Below are 14851 nucleotides of genomic sequence, written 5' to 3' on the forward strand. Positions count from 1 at the left end.
TAGGACAATATAATTTATCTAAGCTTTGTTTCAGTTCAACTAGGACAATATAATTTATCAACCTTAGGAACCGTTTTTTTATGGAACAGGAGGGGTTCCCCCCTACTGGAATTTTATTGGAAAAAAAGACGAACACTAGCAAAGCACAGGCTACAATAACGAAACGAAGAAGAAAATAAAGAAAATTAAAGCAATTACACGAGCGTCTAGCCATCTATTAAACAAGGGCTGGTATCTGACCTTAGCTCTTAGCTTAACTAGAGCTACTTCTTGCTAGAAGATGTTTCTGCAAGTGGCCACATGTTGACGTCGGAAGTGATCCGAATCACACACTAGCAGGGCCTTGGACGCCCGGGCCGCTACGGACCGAAGAACGCAGCAAGTAAGTCACTCTTTCGTGGTGAGGAATGGAGAGGTTTACAAGCAAACCTCCAAAGGATAACCAACGTGCTTGCGTGACGTAGAACCGGCTAGTTTTCAAGCAAACTAGTAAAGAAACCATCGAAACTCTCACCCGGGAGGGACCCCATCAGGGCAAGGATGTCGTCGGGTTACCCTAGGTCGACTGGCAAGCCTAGGGTGCCATCCTTGGTCGTCGGATCAAGGGATGAACAACATGGGGTTGGAGAAGAGGGTAAAAGGGTTGGAGTAGAGGTAGTAGATTGATTTGTTTGACGATTGGATAGATAGGAACTCAATCGACGATTGGATAGGCAGGCAGGGACCCCCTTAAAAGACACGCAATATCATACGATTGCCAATACAAACCAATAGACCACAGGAGTAGGGTATTATGTCGTGCTGACGACCCGAACCTGTCTAACTCTTGTGTCTCTGTTGCCTTCTTGTTCTTGATTACGCGCACCTCTGCCGAACAATCTACCTTCGTGGGATATCCCTCGGAGGACTGTCGAGCTTCTTTTGTCGATAGTTGGTGCTCTAGGTAGGGGTGTGCGTGCTGTTTCTATGACGAACAAGATGGTATGTTTTGCAGGCTCTTCGTCCTCCCCAAAGCTCGGCCAGATCTTTATGGTTAGATCGATCTCCTGGGTCATCAACGTTGATGGAGACTGAGAGATCATCGAGCCGATGTAGATCGATTTTGCGCCGACCACACCCGCACCTGCAATAGCAGATGCGATCTCATAAATTGCTTCCGGGGTCGTCTTCACCAATAATTCGTCGCCTGCTCCCCCACTATCTAAGGAAGCGGATCGACAACGATGATCTGATCACATCCATCGATCAGGTTGGCTAGAAACTCGCCGACTGCCTCTCCATCATAGAATCGGCTCTGACCACTCCGGTTCAGCATCGACCACCCTCCGATTTTGATCCATTGGAGGCCGATCAAGAAACTCTAGGGGTTACGACCCTACCCTTTGGGCTCACCAGCATCGTCGCCTCATACAAAGATGCCCTAAGGGGCAAATTTGCAGACCAGGTGGGAGACATCTATCCTCTCACCGATCAGATTGCCGACCAGCTCTCGCCGACTGTCAACATGCTGCAAATCGGCCGACGTCCCGAAGCATCCCTCCAAACCATCTTGGAGGAAAACCCAGACTCTGAGTCTGAGAGGCGGGATCTTCAATGTCAATGTCGATAGCCCTCCATGAGATGGAGAAACTAATAAGGACTGCGCCGCTCGTGTCAACAAGAATGCCAACCATGGCAGCGCCGAGCAAATGAGGCCACCATCGTGCTAGCCGAGTCTGCCTACAATGAAGAACAGCTCGATTCACAAGGAAGGCCATGCCCCCTCCGCCACAACCTCGACGATGAATTCATCTGTGTCGATGACCACGATGTCTACAAGACTCCAAGCGCCAACTTGGCCATGGCCGCTAACGAGCTCGCTCAGCTCGAGCAAACGCCAGAGGTCGCCATGGTCGTCGCAATGCTTAAAGCTACACACTACCTGGTCAACGAGCTCCACTAGGATCAGGGACCCTCCTACTCGACAAGCTTGATTCACCGATCCACCATGCCAAGATGCAATCGCTGCCCCAGCAGAAGCCATTTCGCCGGCCAGCATCGTGATGACGAATAACCCCTCCAAGGGGAGCTAGGGGGAACCGCATCGACTACCCTCGCCAACATGACTAAGAAGTCAAACAAGATGTCCTAGTGCACATCAACAATCTTTGGGACACGCAACATCATATCGACGGGTGTTGTTTCTCTCGCTATGAAGAGGAAGTACGCTGGCACCAAGAATACGAGCAAGAGTTCGGTAATCTGGACATAGCCCTCTAGCCGCTTAATGCCAACAATGCCACCGATCATGACGGTAACGACCCCAAAGGGTCCTGAGCATTCACCAGAGCACTCCAAACACTCCAGTGGCCCTGTGGTTTCAAAATCATCGGGGTCGAGCCCTACGATGGGTGGATGAACCCCCACACAGTGGCTACAAGCTTATGCCACCGCTGTGCGCACCGCTAAGGGAGATACCAGTGTCATGGCAAACTATCTTCCCATCGTGCACACACCAATTGCGATGAACTGGTTCATGTGCCTCGCCCTAGATTCCATCGGATCTTAGGAATAGTTGAAGAAAGTCTTCACCGACAACTACATGGCTACGTGTACTCGGCTAGGCACCAAGCACAATCTGAATCGCATCTACTAGAAATAGTCCGAGCTCCTCCATGGCTACATCAGACAATTTTCTGAGATGAGGAATTCTATTCCCAACATCACGGAAGTAGAAGTCATCACTGCCTTCGTCCGAGAACTCCATCGCCATGACCTTCGCTCCAAATTCAATCGCAAGCCTCCAAAGGGGATTGGTGAGATGATCATGACCGCCGATCAGTACACTGACACTAAAGAGGCTAAAGTTCACTTCAATTAGGATGCGAGCACTAACCGCCCAACTCACCACAGCGACGAGCGCCCTAACGACCGATGCCATAGTGACCACCGCTACAACGACCGCGACCACTGTTAGGACAATGGCCATGATCGGCCGAAAGGGTCCAGAGCCGGTCAGTATCACTATCGCCAACCAGACAATATCATCGCTGCCGTTAACGAACCTCACGCCAAGCACAACTACGACGGGCAGTACAAGAAGATCCTCGAAGGCCCGTGCCCCCTCCATAAGAACAACAAGCACAAGATGAAGGACTGCCTTGGCCTAGCTAATGAGTTCCAGACCAAGAAGATGGATGATGATGATGGAGCCATAGGTTGATGACCACCTAGGGACAACAACAATGCCTTCTAGGATCACGATAAGGTGGTCGCCACTATCTTTGAGGGCTTCGCCGCCGCCGAGAGCAGAAGAGATCAAAAGCTCACCGCCCGTCGGGTGCTCGCCATCAACATAGAAGACGCCATCACCAACCCCTATTATTGCCTCTGGTCTGAGGTCCCCATCACCTTTAGCAGGGCCAACCAGTAGGCAGACATCCTTTACATAGGGTGTTTCCTCCTCATCCTCGATGCCACCATCAAGAAAGTGCTCTTCAGGAAAGTACTCGTCGATGGTAGAAGCACTCTAAACCTCCTCTTTGCCGGAGCCCTGAAGGAGCTAGGCCTCGGAGTAGAAGACCTCACTCCCTCTGACTCCTCCTTCTAGGGTGTGGTACCTAGCAGGGCATCCAAACCATGGGGAGAGATCACCCTCCTAGTATAGTTTGGCATGTCTAGCAACTTCCACATCGAGCACATCAACTTCTACGTCACCGACTTCAACACCACCTAACATGCCATACTTGGTCGGCCAGCTCTAGCCAAGTTCATGGCCATACCGCACTATGCCAATCTAGTACTAATGATGCCTTCGCCTGCTGGAGTTCTAGCTCTGCGGGCCAACCTCTCCATCGCCTACGCTTATGAAATAGAGAGCCTCACCCTCGTCAAAGCCACTGACCTCTGCATCTAGATGGCTAGCGTGGTCACTGTAACACCCCAGGTGTTTGTCTCCAGTTAAGCAATGGGTTTGAACTCAAACATGACATGTAAGTGGTGATGAATGTGTCAAGATCAAATCTACAAGAGTGAGCTCCAACTTAAACTCGGACAACACACCTTTACTTTCATGTGGACCCTTGTTAAGATTATGCAAGAGTAAGGTTAAACATGACTTGTTATTTTATGTTTTCCCTGTGTGTACACTTATGATAATGTGTGATTGAGTGCATGTGGTTGATGTTGTTAACTAAAATACCTTAGCTACACTTAGGATGCCTATTGGAACAATGTTCATGTGGATCACTTCACCTAATTAAGCTCCTAAGTGATGATATGTTTAGTTTGACCCAGGATTTACATGTGATCTATGTATGAAATGATTATGAAACCTTAAGAATGCTTCTAACATATTTATAATGCCTCTAGGAACTACTTTGGTATTCATGACTAAAGCTAGTTTGGTCTCTAAGTCATACCTATAGTGTAAAGTACCAATTTCATGTGGTATGTTTGACCGGAGTTGAATTGCATTTTAGAACCTTTGCATGGATGTGTACCCTAAAACAAAGTTGTAGTACTTGAGTAGTGTAACAAATTTTATTTTTGGGTCATAGGCAAGTTCAGCTCCTAACATGCTTGAATTTGGATCACAAAAGTCCATGTAGTGCTGTTTGAAAACTCGGAAAATATTTCTAAGTCTTTCAACGCTTTTCAGTTTTTGTGTAGTGTACTTTGGTGCCTCATAGTTTGAAAACCGTTGAGTTTTAGACGATGTTGATATTGGCAATGTTGGAGATTACCTGTAGCTCTACCACTTTGATTAATGGATCTCTCGCTAATTCGTGTCATTTTGAGAGTTTAAGGGAGCCGAAGATTGAGTTTTAACTTGTATTTTTGAGGTGGTATTTGATCAGTTCATTCAGTTTTGAACTGGAGCTCGGTCGCCACCGTGCATAGGAGCTACAGTCCGCATGTTGTGCTCTCTCGCCCTCGCTGCTTGCATGGCCGCTAGCTTGCCTCCTTGCTGTGCATAAGTACAGAGACCCAAGCTCCCTTGCCCTCTCCACTCTCTCCCTCTCCTTTCCCCTTCCTTCTCCTGCTCTCTCCAAGCCGACACTTGCCGCTGCCATGAACACCGCTGCTGCTGGAGCTCCATCACCGCCGCTGTTCCCTTGCCTCCAATGTTCCTCTGCTCAGGTCGGCAACACCTTCGACCTCTCCGGTGTGCGCCGCCGCCTCCACCCAGTAGCTCACTTCACCGCCGTTGCCGCTGCCTTACAGGCCACCGTAGGCCGCTACCGCGGCATGCCGCCTGCACACATGGACAGGAGGGCCACGGGCTGCAGCTGGCCATGCCGTTGACTAGGCACGGCCACGAACAAGCCAGGCTAGCCCCTCCCCCCGCTGTAGGCTCTCGCTGGCCGAGCCCAGCTGGCCACAGCCCTGCTCTGCTCCATGTCTGTGTAGAAGAGGATGCGAAGGACCGTGAACATGAATTAGAAGAAGATGGAGGATCTAAATACGAAGCAGTGACTTAGATGAATAGTGCCAAAAAGGACCCGTTTGTTCGTGTTTGATTTATATTTTCTGCAGGGTCCCCGATGCAAGATTTACATGTCTTTTCTTTGATTTTTTTGCAGATTTGAATGATAAACTTTGAAAATTCGTAGTAATTATTAGAAAAATCATAAAATTGTAAATGAGGACTTTTTGGAATCCTTGTGAAATTATCTATGCACTAGATCTATAATATAGCATGATTTAGTTTAAAGTTGTTGCTGTGAAAATCAATTTGTGCAGTTAGGTTCTTAATAATAGTTGTGTCTTGTCTTTTTCATAACTGCAGTTGTTGTCCTCCACTAAATGTGAAATTTTTATGTAGTTCTAATAATGTGATGCTTGATGTCCGTTAAAAATTTCAGGAGTTTAGGTTTGATGGTTTAAGAGTTATAAAAATAACAAATGCCCTGTGTTGCCTTGCCCCTATTCTGAATAGGTCTGCATGATTGAATTAATTGGCTCAATTAAGTTATGAATCATGACTTGATGAAAATACATGAGTTATAGTACTTTTCTTAAGCTTTCCAAAAAGTTAAATATCATGATTTTTGGTTAAGTGGATCTTTAGTTATAGTTGCTTAAATCTCTGTGGCTATTTCTGCCCAAACCCAGACAGGATTGCCTTGTTGGTACTGTGGGGCCTTCTTAATAGTAGAATTAGCTTCAGGTGTTAATAACAAAGATGTTTATAATTTTCTAAGATTTATAATAAGTCTAGAACCACATTTATTGGACATATAGAACTCCAGTTATAGCTGTTTGAAGTGGCATATCAGTTTTTGTCCATGTTTTAGACAGAGATTCATTCATTGGATTAATTGACCTTGTTAGTTGTAGAATCATCTTAATATGATAATAATAAAGTTGTATATAACTCACTTAAATAGCTTGTGTTAAATTTGCATGGCATTTGGCAAAATAGTTTGTGAGTTATGACTGTTCTAAGTTGGTCTTCAGAAATTGTAGTTCTCTGGAATTTCTGGACCAGATTTGATAAATGTGACTGTTTGACCCTTTTAACTTGGGAATCATGCTGGGATGCTTAAATATGAATTGTAGAAAATTTCATAGTATTTCCATATTGTCTTTTTTCATATCTTTTGGATTAGTACAACTCCAGTTATAAGTTTGTGAAGTTGCATGGCAGAATCTGTCCAAGTCTGGACAGAGGTGATCAATTGTGCTCGATTGACCTTGTTAATTGTGGAATCACCTTGTGATGATAATAAACATGTTTTAGATAATTTAATTAGCTTTCCAGAAAGTCTAGGATCACCTTCTTTGGATGTTTGGATCTCCAGTTATGGGAAAAACAAGTGTTATCTGTGCTGCTGTCCAAATTCTGTGTTGTGCTTACAAGTTGATTGCTTTCACTTTGCATTGCCTTATGTGTTGCTAAGTGTAACTCATGCCTTTCATGGTGTTAAATAAAGTTACCTGAGATCTTAACTTGTGATAGATGTTTTCAATGGAATAGCTTAACCCAAGTTATCTTATGTACCATGCTCGATATGGTTACTATCTTTCTATAATAAATTATGAGATGCATCTCGTATTGCTATTCTTTTATTCATGCACTTGCATCTTGCATCTCATCTAGGTATGCTAGATGCATCACATGAAGGACATGATGATGGAATCGAACCAGAAGACAGTGTTGGTGAACTTTTCCCGAAGATGGAAGGACCCCTGGAGTACATGCCTGAACGGGAGATGCTCGCCAAGCGAGTGTCATCTAACAAACACTGACCTAGTGTTGGATTCCTGGCAAGCCCTAGAGCATTCTAAGTCTCCCAGTGTTTTACAAAATATTACTCGAGTCCTTTATGATTGATGCATTAGGTTATAAGAGTTGATTGGAACCACTTGATGCATATAATTTCCTTGTCCAGAAATATACCTTTAACCCTATGTAGGTCCAGAATTGAACTTGTGCTTAGCCATGCTTAGACATGTAGAAGTCGGGTGATTCCCTAGCACCTACGAGATATAGGTGGATACCGAAGCACGGTTGGCTATATTTGCTATCGTGGAAAAGAACCATGGGGGGTAATGTAAATCGAGGCCGGGCAGAGTCTATGTGTAGGTTGACTCATGTGATTCCGTCTGTACCGATTAAGGACCGTACCATTGTTGGCACTTTTGACAAGATTGAACGCATGCCTATCACTTAGCTGGCCAGGTAACTCATTCCGACCATGAAGCCGAGTAGCTCAACTCAGGCTGGGCCCTGCTCTGTAAGAGTGCACACTCTGGATGGTAGTAAGGATGTGCGGGTAGCCAGACGTGAGCCCAAGGGTAGGCTAGGCCTGAATGTCCTGGCAGTTGGTTGTCCCTGATTGTGCGCCACTAGGTGAACCCATGAAATGTGTACCTGAGTTGTACCAAAGGTGACCTAAGACTACCTTGGCATTGGTATGTCTGGGTTTGTGTTAGGAATAAATTCCCAGCTGGTTGAAATCGATTCGAATCGCCGTCTCTCCCGGATAGTGAGAAACTTGTCTAGCCCCAACATCGTAGTAATTATATTATGGAAGTTGATGGTTCGGATAAAATATGAAATTATTACACCTTCTATGGTTACTATTGTATGCTTTAAAATAATATATCACATGTTTAGCACATGATAGTTGCTAATCTAGAGATGGATAGTTATAATTAACTTGATGACAGAATTATAATTGTATAATTGAGTTAATCGATTTTTATGCAAAATGTTGTCAAGCTACCTCCACTTATAAAGCCTTGCATACTCCTTGGAGTTAATTTATTTTTGGTTTATGATGGGTAAGTCTAGCTGAGTATATTCGAGTACTCAGGGTTTATCCCACCATGTTGCAGGTGAGGTTTTGGCCTGCTGAAGATGGTGGCTAACCGCCGCTGGGCTCGGTGACTCTATGTTATCTCTCATCTATATTCTTTTATTTGAGAATGTCACTTATGCTAGCAATGTATTTGGAACTTATATTAATGTAATCCTTTGAAAGCTATGTTGTTTTCACTAATCGGTTTTGAAACCCAAACTTGTACTATTATTTGTGAAACCATTTGTAATATTGTTTCCGCTGCAACTCTGCGTATGTGATGTGTATTTGCTTAATCACGTGATCTTGGTTGTGATATTGATTTACCGAGGTCCTTCAGGACACTCGGCGGACTACCGGGTTTATATAAGTGAAAGTAGGTGCGTGTCAATGTGTTAGCAGGGACAGCTGTACTTGATCTTGTATAAATTGGGCGGTTCTGTCATAGTCACCGACGCCAAGACGGTGCTCGTCAACAACCTAGAGATCATAGCGCTAGAGCCTCCATGTGCCTCTGTCAAGTCCAAGGAAACTAAGGAGGTCGGCCTCAGCCTGGATGACCCCACCAAGACCATCAAGATTGGGGCTCAACTCAACCCCAAATAGGAAAGCGCGCTCATCTCCTTCCTACGTGCCAACACCGATGTGTTTGCTTGGAAACCTATAGACATGCTGGGGGTACCACAGGAGAAGATTGAGCACTCCTTGAATGTCTCGTCGACTGCCAAACCGATCAAATAGAAACTCTGATGATTCACACCAGACAAGAAGGAGGCTATTAGGGTAGAAATAAAACGGTTCCTAGCTACCGGATTTATTAAAGAAGTGTATCATCCTGAGTGGTTAGCAAATCTAGTTCTTGTTCAAAAAAAGAATAAAGAATGGAGAATGTGTGTTGATTACACTTATCTCAACATACACTACCCTAAAGACCCATTTGGTCTACCTCGGATAGATGAGGTTGTAGACTCCACCGCCGACTGCGAACTCCTCTCCTTCCTTGACTATTACACCGGCTATCACCAGATATCTCTCAAAGAGGACGACTAGATAAAAACATCGTTCATCATGCCTTTTGGTGCGTATTGTTACACCACATGTCCTTCGAACTCAAAAATGTTGGGGCGACTTATCAAAGGTCCATCTAGATGTGCCTTGACCAATAGATAGGCTACAACATCGAAGTTTACATCAACGATGTGGTCGTCAAGTCCAAAACCACCGACAATCTCATCGCCAACCTCAAAGAAATGTTCACCAATTTGAAAAGATATAGATGGAAGTTGAACCCTTCAAAGTGCATCTTTGGAATTCCATCTAGCATACTCCTGGGCTACATCGTCAGCGCCCGCGCTATCAAACCCAATCTCAACAAGGTCTCCGCCATTACCAATATGAAACAGCCAACCTACGTAAAAGATATATAGAAGCTCACAAGGTGCATGGCTGCTCTCAACCGCTTAAGATCACGCCTCGGTGAAAAGGGACTATCATTCTTCAAACTACTCAAGGCCTCTGAGCGCTTCTCCTAGTCGGAGGAGGCTAATATGGCTTTCGAGCAGCTCAAGTTGTTCCTAACAAATCCTCTAATCATGATGGCGCCTCGACCAGATGAAACCCTATTGATCTATAGTGCTGCCACCTCTCGTGTCATTAGCACAGCTATCATCATTGAGCGCGAGGAATCCGGGCATGCCTATAAGGTGCAACGTCCGGTCTACTTCATCAGTGAGGTTCTTAATGAGTCCAAAACGCATTACCCTTAGGTCCAGAAGCTGTTGTACGCCGTCCTGGTCACATCGTGCAAGCTCCGCCATTACTTCAAGTACTATAAGATCACCGTGGTCACCGAGTTCCCTTTGGGGGACATTCTCCGTAACAAAGAGGCCAATGGGCACATCATCAAGTGGGTAGTTGAACTTGGCACTTACTCCATAGAATTCAAAAGCAGACCTACCATTAAGTCGTAGATGCTGGCTGGCTTTGTCGCTGAGTGGACCAAGATCTTGGAGCCCATCCCCGCTACTTCCCTCGAGCACTAGATAATGTATTTCAATGGTGCCCTCAACATCAACGGTGCTGGTGCCAGCATTTTGTTCATCACTCCAACTAAGGACAAGCTCTGTTACATTCTTCAAATTCATTTTCCAGCCTCCAACAACACTGTAGAGTATGAAGCATGTCTCCACAGACTTCGTATAGCCATTGAGCTTGGCGTCAAATGCCTCATGGTATATAGAGACTCCGCGCCGGTCATCAACCAAGTCAACCAAGATTGGTCCTATTCTAGTGAGAAGATGGACGCATACTACACCGAGATCAAGAAACTCGAAGGAAAGTTCTATGGTATCGAGTACCACCACATGGTACAAGACCAAAATCAGCTCACCGACCACCTATTAAGGAAGAGAAGGAAGTTCAAGAAATCCCCCCTGCTGAGCAGCTAGTACTTGTAGTACCTTCACCGGCCGTAGATTGGAGGGAACAGTTCATCAAGTACCTCACCAGCGCCGACGTACCTGCCGATAAGATCGAAACTAAGTGCCTCATTCACCGCAGCAAGCATTATGTGCTGGTGGATGGGAACTTGATGAGGAAAAGTACCAAGGAAGGGATACTGTAGAAATGCATCACCCAAGAAGAGGGAGTGAAACTACTTCTTGAAATTCACTCTGGTTCCTGTGGCAATCATGTAGCCTCGAGAAACCTGGTCAGTAAAGCTTTCCGAGCTAGTTTTTACTAGCCCACTGCCATCTCCAATGTAGAAGACCTCGTCCGATGTTGCGAAGGATGTAAGTTTTTCACCAAGCAAATACACATGCCAACGCAGGAATTGCAGACCATCCCAGCTTGTTGGCCTTTCGCATGCTGGGGACTGGACATGATCGGGCCTTTCAAGCCTGTGTCAGGCGGTTTTTGGTATGTATACGTCGCCATTGACAAGTTGTCCAAATGGGTAGAATACAAGCTGCTTGTTTCAGCCACTGCAAAGAAGGCAGCCGAGCTCTTCAAATATATCATCCACAGATTTAGTCTCCCAAACAGCATTATCACCGACCTCAGAACTACATTCACTAGTCATCATTTTTGGGACTTTTGTGAAGATCAATGCACCTCCGTTAAATATGTCTTTGTTGCCCATCCTAGAGCCAATGGCCAGGTCAAACGGGTGAACGGCATGATCCTTGATGCCCTCAAAAAGAGACTACTAGAAAGAGGAAAAGCACCTAGGCAGATGGCTCAAAGAGCTCCTAGCTGTGGTCTAGGGACTACGCACTCAAGCTAGTCGCAACACTAGTGTGTCTCCATACTTTTTGGTCTATGGCTCAGAGGCTATACTTCCCATGGACATTGCCTTCTAAGCACCTAGGGTGGAACATTATAATGAAGAGCAAGCCACAGCTATTCAGACAGAGGACATCGACAGGGCCAAAGAAGAACGCCTGATCACTTGCATCCACACAGCCAAATACCTAGAAGGCCTATGAAGATACTACAATCGCAATATCAAAGGTCATTCATTTGCTGTCGGCGACCTCGTTCTCTGTTGAAAGGAGAAAATCGAAGAGATGCACAAGCTCTCCTCCCCTTTGGAAGGGCCTTACTTGGTAAAAGAGGTTACCCGACCAGGGTCTTACCGACTAAGTGACATGGATGGACCGATATCCTCAATTCATGGCACATCGAGCAACTTATACGTTTCTATCCTTGAAACACTCTAGATATGTACTCTCCACTCTATAATGAATGAAGTTTTTGTCTCCATAATTTGTCTCCACTATTTCTCTAGTTCGGTTTAATCTCCATTTGCGGTCACCAGCTCTAAGCTACTCCTTAACAAATTCTAACAATTATATGTGATCTCCATAAATGCTCCGCCATGTTTCTCCATACTAAAATATCTTTAAGATATTTTGCCAACCATCGAGCAGCACATGTTCCGCTCTGTGTTCTTTGGAGAAAACCCAGTCTTCGATCTCTCCCTACACGTGCTACAGGCTCCAAGCTCTGCGTTATGGGTGGTCGGCTGTGGTTCCTCGGTCATGTCTGTTCCTCCTACATGTGCACAGGCTCCAGTGCTCAATGTTATGGAATACGGGATAGCCAAGGCCAAGAGCCCAGTAAAGAACTAACTGCTCGGATGCTACTTATACCATGTATAAACGCATTAGGGTAAACAATAAGTTTCTTTTTCACTGAAAGTGCTAGCAAACTACATAAACTTGCACATGATGTCTACATACAACATTTATACAAATACATAAATGTTTGCTTATGCCCTCGCGCATCTAACTCTCCTTTCCAGATGTTACGTATAGGTTTCCCTCCACTCAGGTCATTGTGCTTGGCCCTCACCATCTACCTCACTGAATAGATCGACGTCACCGGCCAGCTTCTTCACCGCGTCCTCCACCTCATCCTTCAGTTGCTCCTGCTTCGTTGCACCCATCCCTCTGGCGAATCCGTCTCCTATCACTTAAAGGTTGATGGTAGGGAAGTGAGACTAGACCACCGCCAGGGCATGTGTCACGACGGAGACATCGACGTCATGGTTAAAGCTCTTGAAGTTCTCCCACGCTGCCTTGCACCTATTGATGATGGCATCCGGACATGGCGGCCTATCGTTGGGCTGAGGAGCTACCTCTATGTCGATGCAATTGAGCACTGGCCTGACTCCAGCCACCATGACATCAAGTTGTCCCCTCTAGGTCTTGGCCTCTAGCTCTAGCATGTCGAACTGCACCTTGGTCCTTCGACAGTATTCTACAGACACCAAAGGGATTCGTCAAACGAAGTAATCATATCAGCAACAACTCCGACCATGAACTACTCACCTTCTAGTTCCTCGACTAGTTTCTCCACTCGCCTAGACACCTTCTCCTTCTCCTCTTGGAGTTGACCGATGACTTGATGCAACTGGCCAAGCTCTGCATCTTGCTCTACAAATGTGACGATCGTCAGCAACACCAAAACTGTTCGGCAATGCAGAAAAATTCACCGATCCACCATACCTTTCTTCTGGTCAGAGACGCTCTTTAGTTGCTCGGAGATGCACTCCAGCTACTCGGAGATGGTCTTTAGCTGCTCAGATAAGGCACCCTTTTGGTACTCTAGGTCCCTCGCGTTTGATTTAGCAAGATCTCTTTCGCGCTGGGCTCTCTAGATGTTTTTCTCCATCATTTTCATCGCCTCCTTCAGCTTTGCGTTCTCCTCGGCAAGGGGCTCCATCCTCTTGATCAGCTACTGCCACTGTACGGTAGTTCATGCTATGCCCTACAAAGCACTAAGATTGTAAATGACCTTATTCTCCAACACTAAAGACGGACATCGCCGATGCAATACTAACCTCGATTTGCTTCATGGCTATGGAAAGGGTGGACCATAGCCTCTTCACCTCACTGGATGTGTCCTCCTCCATGACCACAACTTTGTCCCCTCGCTTGTGGAGGATGCAGATGACCTGAGGTCATGATTCTTCACGCTCAATCTCCTCGACCTCGTTCTTTTCTTCCACAGCTGGTGGAGCTCCCTGGGGGCTTGGTGGCCCTCCCTGGGGACTCGATGGCCACATGAAGCGACCGACCATGCCCCACGACATCTTTAGGTGCACCACTTGTTCCTCCAACACTGTTAGCCTCTGCGCCCTAGACTCTAGCATGACGTTGGCAGCTCCTGCCTCCACCTCTGAAGACTCAGTGGCTCTCGCCGTCGCTCCTAGCGTCTCCGTCACATCGATCGCCAACCGCTCTCCGCCGCCACCCCCATCAGCAGCGGTGGCTGACTCCTCCATAGACCAATGAGCACCCAGGGACTCTAGGATGGTGTCCGTTCGTAATGTCTCTATGCTGGGAACAGCCCCCAGCTGCTTAACAGTCTAGCCCAAAGGATTTAGGTCCTCCACGCGCCCTGTTCTACATCAGATCAGCTCATCGGTCACCACAACTATGAAAATAGGAAAGCTACTAATCCCAAGGCAAAGATACTTACACATTAGCTTCCTGAGCACCCAGGCGCTGCCCTAGGGTCAATCTGCATGGCCTAGGCTGGTGGTCTTGCGCCCCTGCCATTGGTGTCTCTTTCGCCTGCTGCTCGGGGACTCCTTCCCCTCCCTCCGATTGCACCTCCGCGCGCGTGTTGTGTGATGGTGCCTTAGTGCTTGGAGGGGGAGCTATAGGAGCCTCATTGTCATTCGACCACTCAGATATCGCCACACTTTGTATCCAAGCGGTTTGATCGCCACCAAGCGAGATGTTGCCTGGCCTACGGGGAGCTACATCTGCTTTTCTCCTCTTCTTTTGGGTTGACTCATCTTGCGCCACCCTTTCCCCCAAACCTTCTCCAACATTGGGGGCAACTCTCTGTCCAACCAGCACCTGCGCCTTTGGATTTGGATGAGGTGCTGATGGCACCTTCCTCCTGCTGAGTGGTTGGCCTAGCGTCTACTACCTTCAGCCAATCGCTCCTCGGCATGCCCGAGAAGTACGCCACCTATTCCTACAAATGGATCTTTCCACAAGAGAATTAGTTCATTGCTCGGCACCGGCATGAGATAAAATCACCAG

The sequence above is a fragment of the Miscanthus floridulus genome, chromosome 1 (genome assembly GCF_019320115.1).
Source record: "Miscanthus floridulus cultivar M001 chromosome 1, ASM1932011v1, whole genome shotgun sequence".
Lineage (NCBI taxonomy): Eukaryota > Viridiplantae > Streptophyta > Magnoliopsida > Poales > Poaceae > Miscanthus > Miscanthus floridulus.